Source organism: Vicugna pacos, chromosome 11, assembly GCF_048564905.1.
Source record: "Vicugna pacos chromosome 11, VicPac4, whole genome shotgun sequence".
Lineage (NCBI taxonomy): Eukaryota > Metazoa > Chordata > Mammalia > Artiodactyla > Camelidae > Vicugna > Vicugna pacos.
The window spans coordinates 89,603,443-89,617,000 of record NC_132997.1 but is presented as its reverse complement, the minus strand read 5'-3'; the positions used below and the strand labels follow the sequence as shown (position 1 = coordinate 89,617,000).

The window sequence follows — 13,558 nt, the reverse complement described above, 5'->3', positions numbered from 1 at the left end:
GCCAGAATCTATTCATAATAAGCAGCATTCAGCAGCCCCTTATAGTTTACAAGCTTTGTGCATATACCATCTCTATTACTCCCCACTTTCAGCGATCCAGCCTCATTTTAAAGAGCCACATGCAGATTTGGAGTAGTCAAATGACTTCCTGAAGGCCACACAATCAGAGTCACAAGACTCTAAGCTCCCCCTAGGGTCAGGGCCTTCCTCTTTCTGTTTCTTTCTCCTCTCTCCCCCTGTCCTGCCTCTCTCCTTCCCTCACTCCCTTCTTTCTTCCCTTTCCCTTCTTCCTTCATTCCTTTATTTTGTGTCCAAAGTGTCTGGCTCATGGTTACCCGAACTCTTTAGCCTATTTGCACCCACATCTGCCAATACCTATTTCCAGCCCTCTTTCTACTATGCCAGCTGCTGAGGATTTACTTGGTGCCTTCATTAAGAGGTCTGATTTTCTCCCTTCCTGTTTTCTTTCCTGCTAGTATCCAACTCCTTCTCCCTACTTCCCTCTAGAATGCCATATTTAAACCCCTTTATCCTCTTTACCTTACCCTTTCTAAAACATTTTTTAATTGAGGTATAACATTCATACAGTTAATATCTATATGGTAAAGTATACAAAGCTTAAGTATACAGTTGATGAATTATACACACACATTCTTGAATTGTTTCAGTGAAACTCTTTCAACTTCTCTTGGACATGACACAATGTCTTTCTCCTGAAAAGAAATGGTGTCATACTGGTGTGCTGCTTCACAGAAAACCATTCCAGGAAGTTTTTCTAAGGCTTCTTGAATGAATTAGAAATCACATAACATCCAACCCCCTGCAGTCCTGTGTTCAAGTGACAAACACTTGATCAGAACTTCAAGTCTACTACATTGGGGTTTCTCAAGATACAAAGGAAGGCCACCTGCTTCAGAATTGCTTGGGGACTAGTTAAAATGCAGATTCCTAAACCACAGCCCCACCTGATGAATCAGAAACTCTGGGGGTGGGGTTCAGGAATATGATTGTTAACAAGTTTCCCAAGTGGTCCTTATCCATGCTAATATTTGAGAACTACTGTACTAAATGGCAAACTCCCAAAACACGGCATCCTCCAGTGTCTGGCCCAGGGCCTGGCATTTGGTAGGAACACAACTAATGTTAGTTGAACAAATTAATCCACATTTTCAGACAGTTTCTTGGATCACATCATACTACTATAATTTAACACCATTTCTACATTGGGAAATCTTTATATGTCAGAGTCTTTTTACTCAAATAGGTTTCATTTTGATGGAGGAGAGGGAGATGGGTCGATTTTGGTGGTTTCTTAGGCATCAGGGAAGGTCTTTTATCAAGCCACCAGGGACCATCTTATTGGACCAGCTGCTCCCCTTCAGACCTGGGAGTTTGGGGAGGGCAGGAGGAAGGTCTCCCATATCTGCTGAAAGACACTCAGGTTCACATCTTTCTTGATTGGAACTGAAGGCATCTGTTGGAGAGACAGCAGAACTGTGGAAAGAGCAAGGCCCCCAGGTCAAGAGGAACTGACATGGAATCGACAAGGAAGCTGACAATTACTTCCATATTCTCTGGTTTATATAGTTGTTGATACAAAACTTATTTTCTATCTAAAAGCACATTTGCTTATTCTCTTACCCTGAAAACAGAAAATAAATATTGTGCTTTATGTGGTACTATTGTATCCATTCTTAGAAATAATAGCAAGTCACACACGTTTCTCAGTATCTCACGAGGCCCAGGATGATGATTTGTTGCACTAAGAAATTCATCTTAGTGGTTACTAGTTATAGGCTCTAGAGTCAGAGTAACTTGGGTTCAAATCCTAGATCCACCACTTACTAGCTGTGTCATCTTGGACTAATTACCCAGCTGTCTGCTTTAAGCCTGTTTCCATATATGTCAAATGAAGATAATAATAGTTGCTACCTCATAGAATTTTCATGAGTAGTTAATTAGATAAGTCATATAAAGCATCTGGTACAACCTAGTATCAACATTCAAATATTAGCTGTTTATATAAGACTGTGTCATCGTGGTAGCTGATGATCTGAGACTCTCTCCAGGCCTCTGTTTCCCCATCTGTAGACTGAGGGGGTTGGCCATAAGCCCTTACCTGGGGAAGGACTTGGAATTGTGGTTGAGCCAGTCATAATGGAATTTATTCTCCCTGCCTTTAGAATGGATACCATAGCCATTGGCAAGAACAGCATTTTACCGCAAAAGCTAAATTATTATTTTAATGACTTGGCAGACAGCTTTTAGTAGTCAGTTTTCAGACAGCCCTCAGCTGTCAGTCTCCTTCGGGAATTGCTTTGGCTAAAGAGAACCACCTTGTTCAAGGTCATCCCTAATTTCCCAGGGTGGCTTCCAATGACTGAGAGACCTGGGGATAAGCCAGATCCTCACACTCCAATTTGGGATAGTTTTGAAGGGCTATCCCATCTTCCCAAGTCCCTGAAATGTTGGCTGAGTTTCTGGCAAAACTTCAGTGCAGCTTGACTTCTCTTTCTGTCCAATAGTACTTCCTTCCTTTCCCTTCCACACTTGTTGAATTTGGAGTGCTCCCGAATAAACCTCCTACATGTGAATTTCCCCACTTCTTAGGGAACCCAATAAGCATCAAATGTTATGGGAAAGAGCATGCTAAGTGGTGGAAATGGAGAGGAAACACTGAGGACCTAGAGCGTAGAATGACTGAGGGCAAATGGTGGGAGAAGAGGCAGGAATGCTGGCAGGACCTGGCATACCATGTTAATGACATTTGGACTTGACCATCAAGGTGATGGAACTCACCAAAAGGTTCTCCCAAAGAGATCACAGAATCATTGCAGGTCTATATTTTGTTTCAAAAAATTTTATACAATTTTTAAAGGTTACTTTCCATTTACAGCTATTATAAAATATTGGCTATATTCCCCATGTTGTACAATTCATCCTTGAGCGTATCTTACACATAGTAGTTTGTGCCTCCCACCGTCTACCCCCTATACTATCCCCCCACGCCCCCTGGTAACCATTAGTTTGTTCTCTAGATCTGTGACTTGCAGGTCTGCATTTTGAAAGATCTTTTGGCTGTTTGGGGGAGAATCCCAAGGGGGGTGGTATGGGAACAGGAGCACAAGGATTCTGAGGCGGAGGTCACTTGTGAGTTCACTGCAAGAGAGACAAAAGAGGATGACGGTGGTGGTGGTGGTGGTGCAGTAGCAGCAGAAATGAAGAAGAGAGGATGGGTTCAAGGTATTTTCTGAGGTAAAATCAACAGATCTTAGTACTCAAATGGAGGTGACAGGATGGTGGCACTGACTTCAAGATTGGGTCCAGTGGGACTTTGAAACCATTTTCCTTGAGTCAGGGAGGGAATCAGATGCAGAGCCTGAACCCTAGAAGGGGTTGGGGCGAACCTGGCCCCAAGGCTGGGGTGTCCGCGGTGAGTTCCGGTGGAGACCTCGGACCGACCGGAAGGCCGGGGGCCCCGAGGGCGGGGCACCTCACTGAGCATGCGCCCTGCACTCTGCGCAAGCTGGCGTGTGCACTAGGCGCCGCCTCTCCACCGCGTGAGGGTTTGAAGGACTCCGTAGGTTGAGCTCTCGGGGTGACTGGGCTTCTCTTCTCTTACCCGGATTCCCCGCGTCTCATCCCTCCTGCTCCCAGCCGCCAGGAAAACGGACAATTGGGCCTGTATTGACGCTTTTGCTGCCTGGCCTTGACCTAATCTGAGTCCGGCCGTGGCGCCTTCTTGCCCAGCCCTGGCAAAAAAAAAGCAAGGGAAATGATGCCTTTTCTGAAGATCAGGCTCTGAAGAGGTCAGCAGGGATCCAGGTCTGTGGAGCAGCAGGAACCAGCATGAGGAGTTTCGGCCGCCACCCTTCTTGGTATTGCCTGTCGCCACCCAGCTGCTCAGCTCGTGAAAAAGGAGCGGGAGGTAGGCCAAACGCCGCCTTTCCGTCCTCCAGACCAACGCTCAGGGCAGCAACACAGGCTGTGAGTAATGGGCCCAGTCCTTGGAAGGGGAGAAGCAAGGATGGGAGGGATGAGGAGTTTGCTAAAGATGCCCAGTAAGGAGTGTCTGGATTTTGTTTTGTTTTCCCTTCTTCTCATTTGCTAGTAAGACTGCCATCTGTTAGATAGGTGGTCTGTAGGTAAGTTCATCCAGCCCATTTTCCTGAGGGTCAGACTTCATCCAGTGAAGAGCTAAATGCAAGTTTAATGTTGCTGTCCCAGATGTCAGTTGATACTATGGAGAACAAGCAGAGGGGTGAGAGGGCATTATTGGTTGGGTTGGGCAGAGAGCCTCTAGAGAAGGACTGTAGGATTCTGAGATGATCAGGAAGGTGTTTCAGGCCTTTTAGCAAAGGCAGTCCAGGGAGGGATGGGAGGAGAAAGGGAAATAAAATGAATTGGAGTGAAAGGAGGTGGAGGCGGGGCACACACTGAGTAGAAGTGAAAGATGAGGCTGAAAAAGTAGCAGGATCAAGAAAGGTCTCGTATACCAAACTAAAGATCTTTATTCTGTAGGCAAAGGGGCTGTTTTTGGTAGGGCAGCAATGGGAGGAAAGCTGAGTTACTGGATCAGGCAGGTGCAGGCAGAGGAGAGATGTTAGTGAACAGTGATGTTAGGTATTGAGATCTGAAATTAGGCTGCAGGTGGGGAGGATGAAATGTAGGCAGGAGTTAATGTTTTGATCTCATCAATGGTGGAGGCTAGGGTCAAGTTAATACACTGATACCAACACTTCTTTCTAAACAAAAGTATTATTTCATTTTAAGATTCTCTTCCTGAGCTTTCTATGAACATGTCTGTTCAGAGACAAGAGGGAGGGTGGCAAATAATTATTTTGTGACTTCCTTTTCATTTAATAGTGTATCTTGGAGATCCTGTTATGTCACTTTAATAGGTCTATCTAGTCTCTTAATCTCTCTAAATTTCATAATATGAATGTATCATAATTTATTTAGCCATTCATTTATTGATGGAAATTTGTATTTCTTTTTTTTTTCTTTACAAATATATTTCTGAGAACATTCTTGTGCCTCTGCACCTATACTGATATTTCTGAAAGTGGAATTATTGTGTCACATATGTATTTTAACAATTTTAATAGATACTGACCAAAGATTGAATGAATTTATATTCCCATTCACATTTTTTGAAAGTTAGGCTAGAAACTTTAATGTCTACTACTAGATATGATCCATCAGAAGCTTTTCTATATGCTAATTTCTCAAATAATTGATATTGGAACTACATGCAACATAAATTCCCTAAAGTTACTGCAAACATATAGTTTGTTTCTTCTCTTTCCTGGGCTGATTGTTAATCTTGTATATCATTTAGGATCACCTTTAAAATTAAACAGGTGTATTTTCAAAGTGATAAAAAGTTGAAATTTCAAGCTTTTCATAAAAGAGCAGTCCCTTGCCCTCATTCTCAAGCAGTAACCACCTTAAATTCTTTTGAATGTTTCCTTTACTTCTTAATTCCTCCCCTTCATCTCCTTTATATATCCCAAGTTCCTTTCCTTCAGTACTGTTTTAACTTTTTTTGAGGGGGGAGGGCAGACCAACATTTTGTATTTACATTGTTACAATATAAACCCTATTCACAGTTGAGCTGTTAATGTATTATAAATCAATTTTTTGGTACAACTTTTGTTTTCCCTGGAGGTAATAGTTTCTTAATTTTTTGTTTAATTGGCCCCTTTACTAATCACAAATTGATTTCAAACTTTGCCATGAGCGTAAATCTTCAATGAGCTCATGTGCATCAGATATTCTCCCAATTCCTTCTTTTTGGAGATACCTGTCTTGGTGTTTCTGTCCTGCTCTAATGGGAGCTGCTGGCTCTCTAAGCCTGTGGCACAGGTATTTTCCTAGCATCTTTCTTTGCTGTTACTCTTGGAATCATTATCCTTTCTTGGGTTGGAAGCTGTATTTCCCAGATTCTGTTTTTTCTTTGATAATTTACTCCCTTGTTTCAGTAGAGCTCTTCGTTCAGTAGCTCCTTGAGATATGGTGTGTGGAAGTAATTCCCCTCCCTCCTCCCCCCACCACCCCAATTTGCATGTCTGAAAGTGGCTCTATCCTACCCTTACACTTACATGATTATTTGTTTGAATATAGAATTCTAGATTGGTACTCCCTTTTTCTCAGAATTTTGGAGACATTGCTTTATTACCTTCTAAGTTCCAGTGTTGCTGTTAAATTCAGTGCTCTTCTGATTTGTGATTTTTAAAAATGTGTGACTGTTATTTCTCTCTGGAAGTTTTTAGAATCTTTTCTTTGTCCTGATAGTCTAAACTTTCAAAAAAATGTGCTTGGAATACGTCTTTTTATACCCATTGTGCGGGTACTCAGCAAGCCTTTCATGTCCTTCATTGGGAAGTTATCTTGAATTATTTCTTTAATTTCTTCCCTTCCTTTTCTTCTAGTTATTTTTCTGGAATTCCTGTTATTTGAATATTGGGTCTCCTGGACTTATCTTGTAATTTTATCTTTCCTTTCCTGTTTTCTATCACTTGGTGTTTTGGATGAGTTAATATGTTATAAAGCACTTAGGACAGTACCTGACCAACTTTATCTTCTAATATACCTGCTAAGATTTTCATTTTTAATATCCAAGAGCTGTGTTTGATTTTCTAAATCTTAGCTCTCCTACGTGGTATCCACTTGTCACATGGGGCTAATTAAAATTAAGTATAATTAAAAGTCAGTTCCTTAGCTATATTTTAAGTGATCTATGGCCAAATGTAGCTAGTAGCTACCATGTTGGACAGCACAGACGTAGAACATTTCCATCATCACAGAAAGTTCTATTGGACAGTGTTTGAAATTAAAAAATATATATAATATCCTGTTATTGTTTCAAGAATGCACTCTTATCTGTCTGAGAATATTAATAATAATTTGAAGTTCTTTCTCTTTTTATTCTGTTAGCTTGCTCATACTTAATATTAGGACACGAAAAACTTGGTCAAAAGCTTTCTGTGTGTGAATGGGGCTTGTTGAATATTGAGATTTACCACTTGGTGATCTGGTAGGAATGTTTTGTTAGGGACCACTGAATATCAGTATCTTTATGTCCTTCCTTATATCTCAGATTTTTTTTAGAGAAGAATTTTCCAATCCCCTGACTAGAGGGTAACTGTCAAGATTTTTGGCAGTTAAGCATATAAAGAGGAGTGGGAGTCTCACTGACCAGTGTGCAGACTTTCACTTATTCATTTTTGCCTAGTTGTGCCTTGTGTCTTCCAATTCAGAGTCCTTGGTTCACTATATCCAGAAAGAAGAAGATTTCTAATTTTCTGCTGAGGTAGGAGAGGGGTGGTCTCCTGTCTACTCAGGGTAGGAGATGGGATTGAACTGGAGATCCAACTGCTTCTTTTGTATATTCATCCTTTTTTCCCTCTCTTTATTATTATTATTTTTTTTAAAATTGAAGTTAGTTGATTTACAATATTGTATAAGTTTCAAATGTACAGCATAGTGAGTAAAATTTTTTATTGATTATACTCCATTTAAAGTTGTTATAAAATATTGGCTATATTCTCTGTGCTGCACAATTATTTCCTTGTAGCTTATTTTATACATAGTAGTTTGTACCATATATATATATATATATATGTTGTATCCTGTAACTTTGATGAACTCTATTAGTTCTAATAGTTTTTTTTGTTGGAAAATTTCTTAGTTTTTCAGGATGAGTGTTGGCACTTTATGAAAAACAGCATAGTTGGGATTTATTGAAAAATGAAAATAGAATTTCTTTCTCTGTATTGTAGAGATATTGTTTGCAAGTGGAGCAGTAACAACTGAGTTTTCATGTGAAATGCTCCATTCTTCTTATTGTTTAGTGAAAGCTGCTGACCTAGCTTCTCCAAGACCATGGAAACTTGGGCTAGAGACAGGTAGCTCATAGCTCTGTGGCTGAAATATTGTGATTATTATCCAAGAGCCAGTCTCCTTCTGGCTCAGCCAGCTGTTTCTCAGAAGGGAGAAATGTTGGATGACTAGAGGAAATTCTTCCTTCAGGGTGAGAAAAAGCAGCACAGAACTCAGTGAAGATGGGACCGTAGTAAGTTTTACAGTATACCTTCTAAATCTTTTTAGGATGTTCACTTCTTGTTTTCATTATTTCTGCTCTAGTCCAGGCTGCTATCATCTCAGTTCATAGATTACTGTAAAAGTCTCCTAATTTATTTCTGATTTTTCTTCCCTACAGCCTATTCTCCATATTGCAGCCACAGTTGTGTTTTTCAAATGCAGGTCTAAAGCTGGGTTTAAGTCAATAATCTGGTAGTGCATTTGAAACAGCAATCAGACATGAAGAATTAGGTAGAGATAATTTGGCATGGAGGAAGATGCTGAATGGCCCTAAGCTCAGAGATCACTTATTTAAGTATTGAGGGTTACAGGGTGCTAATTACTCACTGCTCTTCCCTTCTTATTCGAATCAGCTGAAAATAAGACACTAAATAATTGGCAGCAAGTGACTCCCAAGCTTGTCTCCTGTTCCCCACCTAGAATTGAATTTATCCATCTAGGCACTGGCAGAGAAGGAGAGAAAGGTGGAGAGGGTTAGTACCTCTGTTCTTTAAGGCACCCATGTAGTGATTCCATGAATATTAGTGCTCACCACTCAGATTAACTTCCCACTTTTTTCTTGAGTTGTGAGGGTTAGAGGAACAGTTACCTTTCCCAGCACTTTCTTAAGTGGGTAGAAGCATTGACTGAACTGTCTTTTTAAAAAAATGAGATAAGATACTTTAAATATTATTGTTCTTAAATTTAAGATTATACGGAAAGGTTGAGAGTTCTCACAGCTTTTTTAAATTTGTTTTAACTGTTTGGATCGCTATTCCTAGGTCTGATACATGGTACGTGCTTTAACATTTGTTGACTGACTAGAATCTCAAAGTTTATTAATACAGAGTATTTCAATCCTTTTAATTTCATAAGTCATCTCATGAAAATCTGCCTTTTAAAAAGCATTTTCTTACACGTTTTATTCTTTTCACTTTCTCTATGTACTTCTCTGTCCATCTGCCCTTCCCTGAACCATTTGAGAATATGTTGCAGACATCATGATGCTTCTTCCCTGTGCACTTCAGAATGTATCTCCTAAGGCCATTCTTCTACACAACTACAAGACCATTAGTGCATCTAAGAAAATAAACAATAATTTTGTAATATTACCTGAATCCACTATGTATTAAAATTTCCCCATGTCCGAACAATGTCATATATATATATGTCATAAATGTCATATATATATGTCATAAATATATATATATATATATTTAATCCAGGGTCAAATCTGGGTTATTGCATTGTATTTGGTTATTGCATTGTATTTAGTTATTATATCACTTTTGTTTCTTTTAATCTAGAAAGTTGTCTGATTTCTTTTCTCCCCCCCCCATGATACTGACTTTTGGAAGGTTTAGGCCAGCTGCCTTGTAGAATGAAATGCGTTGTATATTTTTCTGATTGTTTCCTCACAGTGTCATTTAACTTGTTGCTCAATTCCCCCATATTTTTTGTGAGCTGGAAATTAGACGTATTTGGCTAGAATACTTCATAGGTGATGTTTTGTTATAATTGCCTTCTCATGTGATCCGAGCTGGAAAATCATTCCATTTTACAGTCATCACATAACTGCTTAGCTCATAATAGGCAGCATGTAGGTATTATGTTAGATAAAATGGGAAATATAAAGAAATATTGTCTAACATGGAGCATGTGATAGATGCTCCATAAATATTTATTACATGGTGAAAGATAGAAAAAAGATAATTGACATTTTAAGGCAATGAATGGTAAGAGTCAAATGAGTTGCTGAATGGAGTTGTAATTTAATTTAACAAATATTTAAATTTTGTTGAGCAGAGCTTCTGCTTTATGCTCTGAGCTAGTAGTGTAGGCACTGCTAGGTACTGGAGATGCATTGATGATGTAGACAATCCTAGTCTCAGCCTTTGAGAAGCAAATGCCCCAGAATTCAGCAGTTGGAGAATAAATTTAGGTGGGAAGGAAGAACTTGTAGAAGTATTCAATAGTGTAAGTTGAAGTTAGATTCTAGAAGACTTTGAATGAAGGTCAAATAATTCAGACCATCAGAGAAGACACTGGTTTTCCAATATATAGTTTTGGAGTTTAACTGTTTGCCTTTGGGCAATATTGCTTTATAACGTATATGGGCCTTACTTTCCTCATTTGTAAAATGAGCAGTATAAATATAGCTCTTATAACTCATATCTATTTAGCACTTGTCACATGCCATTCTAAATTTTATGTGTAAATTATATGTATATAATCTTATTTGGTCTTCTTATCTCTATAAGCCATCTTCTTCTTCTTTTTTTCATACCCTGAGAAGTTTACCAGAGAGACTTGCTTGTAAGGGAGAGTCACTTCCTGTGAATCTTCAGAAAGTCCATTAATGATTTCCCACCACCACCTACAGGGATCTCCAGTGACATTCAACACAGCAATTTTAACCCTGTCCTTTTAAGCTCAAATGTGACATTTGGCCCAGATTGTGAGATCTTCCTAAGAGAGTGTGATTGAGAAGTCAGACTGTTAATAATGGTCATTTTCTTATACTTCATGCTAGTGATTCTCACATCTTTTGCTTCAGGAACCTTTTACACTCATAAAAAATATTGAGTACTCCAAAGAGATTTTAGTTACTTGTATCTATTGGTAGTTAACTCACTAGAAATGAAAAGGCAGACATTTCAAAAATATATTTGTTCATTTAAAAATGGTAAACCTGTTACATGGTAAAATAAATCACAATTTTATGAAAAGTATATTATCCCAAACAAACAAAATTAGTAAGAATTGTGGCATTTAAAAAATACATTTGCAAATTGTGTTCATGTATGGCTTTATAGATGACAATTGAATTCTTATGTCTGCTCCTGCATTCAGTTTGTTGCAGTATTACGTAAGTCATTTTCTATAATTATCTCCATTCTTCATGAGAAAGTGAGGGACATGGAGATTAAATGACTTGTCTAAGATTATAGAGCTAATAAATGGTGGAATCAGAGTCAAACTCAAGCAAACTTTGGAGATTATACTCTTAGCCTTCTGTATACTAAGTTGCCTTTAGGGCTGTTTAGAGGATTAAATGAAATAATGTATTCACTTAATCAGTGATTGATTGGCATATAGTAAGAGCTCAGTAAAGTCAGCTCCCATTATTATTTCACTTGAACAAATTCTTAGTGAAATGCTAAAAAACATGGTAGATTATTAAAAGATTTGTGAGCTGTGGAGCATGTCACTGTTGGAGTGTTGATTTTTGGAAGATTAATGTGACAGTGATAAGTAGGATGGAATATAGAAGGAGAGACTGGTCTCAAAGAGATGTTTGGAGGCTTGAAATAGTCCAGGGGAGTGTAAGGGAAGGTCTCCCATCACTAGAACAGCTTGACAGAGGAGGGAGTTTTAAGATAGCACTGAGAGTCAGGCAGCATTTATGGAATACCTGAAGTGCACAGATAAGTGCTGACTACAGCGGGAAAGAAAGAAAACAAACATTCTCTGAACACCCACGACAGGTGCCATTACCTTTTTTTTTTAGTTGCCATTTATTGAACACCTTCTATGGACAGACACTTGTCTATAATTATTCCTCATTCTCACAGCAATATTAGTGTTATTGGTGCCATTTTTCTGGATGAGGATCAAAGGTAAGAGACTTGCCCATAGGAGGGGGGAAGGGGAGAGGAACTGGGGTAGAGAGAGTGAGAATGAGCGAGAGATCGTCAGGATTCAATCCCAGACCTAGCTGACTTCAAAGTCCATACTGGACTAAGAGCATTAGTTTGAACTTTAGGAATTCCATGAATTTTCCATGGAATTGTAGGCACAGTTTTGTGGAGAGACAGTCATTTAGCAGATTTCTGAAAGGAATTTGTGACCCCAAAAGAGAATAACAATTGTCTTAGACTGTCAAAGTTGGAATGATACTTAGAAACCTTCATTTCAAAGTTGGGCAAACTGAGGCACAGAAAGGGGAAAGGATTTGTTATAGATTGACTCAAGGGGCAGAGCAAGCACTAGACCCCAGTACCCTTTCCCCCCAGACCACTGCATCTCCATTGTGATACCTTACATGAAGGCAGCAGAAGCCCTGAACAGCTTGGCAGAATTGTCGCACGCTGGACAGATCTCCTTTTAGACTGTCTTGGCAAGGAGTCGATTAGGCACCTCTGGAGGGAGGTGTATTAACTCTTCAAGGACCAGGTTCTAAATTAGTACTATTTGGTAAATTGCCACTTTATAGGGTACCATTAGTAAGTGACTGCTCTAAAGCGAGTGCTGGTGTGTGGATGAGCAGCCCACCTACCAAAGGGCCTGCTTCTTGTCTAGCGTATAGTTTTCTCCCCAGGTAGTGGAAACCCTGCCTGGGCTGTGGCAAATCAGGTCTCCTTTGAGGAGGCTATAGTAGAAAGGGAAGAAGGCAGAACAAACTGCTTTTTGTACCAGCAGAAACTGCCTGCATGTGGGAGCAGCCTCAGCATAAAGGAGTGGTGGTGGTATTCATACCCACTCCATGTTCTGTCTTCTCCAGGCAGCCCTACTTTCTTCTGAGACAGCAGTCACATCACTTAGCTCAGTGTCTGGCACTTAGAAGGTTTGAGTAAGTGTTTGTTGACTAAATAAATGAGATTCTACTTGTGTTTGAATCTCGATTCTACCACTTATGAGTTGTGCTATTCTAACAAGTAAGTTAACTTCTCTGAGAAGAAATGCCTGTGATTGCCAGTAAAGTGGGAAACAGAAGAAAGTCCCAGTGATGGTCAAGACAGGCTCTCTTAGGACCTGAGGGTAAGAATTAGCTGGAGCCTTACTCTCTCGGGGAACTCAGAGGCAGACAGGCAGTACTGTTACAGCCTGCTTCAGATGCTGGTCAGCCTGAGACCCAATCCTGATTCAAAGCCCTGACCTTGCTTTTGTGAGCATCATGCTCCTTCCTCGTTCTTGACCAGCCTTAGTAGCTCTAGGAAACTTTGACATTTTCTGTCCTTTGGCATGATGACCCATCAGCTTTTCCCTCCCTAGAGCAAAATCAAATTTGTACCAGCCTCATTCCACATGGGTGGTATTTGGAGGACATTACTATCCAAAGAGAGTTAGGAATAGAAGGTTTAAAGTTTCTTAAAGAATGGCCCCTTCCATTTCAGACAAGTTTCTGCTACTTAGCTTTGTCCAGAAAATGACTCTTGTTTTAGATAAAGCCTCTGTAGTTTCAGACCTAATCATGATAAATCTACCAGGAATTAATGGCTGTCTGACATTAGACCAATTGCCTAAAAATCATGACACTTATAAGAAACAGTCATCTCTTTATTTGAATGAAAACAAAGCATTCCAGGGCAGATTTTAAAATACGTTATTTTAATTTTTAGAGGAAAAGAATTCTTTAAAGAGAATTGTCAACTATCAAAACTGGTTGATAAATCACATATGTAACTATATAATTAAACTTCTCCATTTTCAGAGACCTGCAATTAGAGTTCTTCGTCTAGTTACCCATAAT

At 39.5% G+C, this 13,558-nt stretch overlaps 1 protein-coding gene across 2 annotated transcripts in view; it reads left to right on the top strand.

Annotated features, from left to right (window-relative positions):
• Positions 1–3,906: 3,906 nt before the first annotated feature.
• Positions 3,907–13,558, top strand: part of SHTN1 (shootin 1) — a 145,308-nt gene continuing 135,656 nt past the window's right edge. Inside the window, exon 1 of one of the 2 annotated variants that reach the window (XM_072971958.1) lies at positions 3,907–3,987. The gene's annotated coding sequence lies outside the window, so the exon portion shown is untranslated. The remainder of the gene's footprint in view (positions 3,988–13,558) is intronic. The other variant, XM_072971960.1, reaches the window with a different exon arrangement.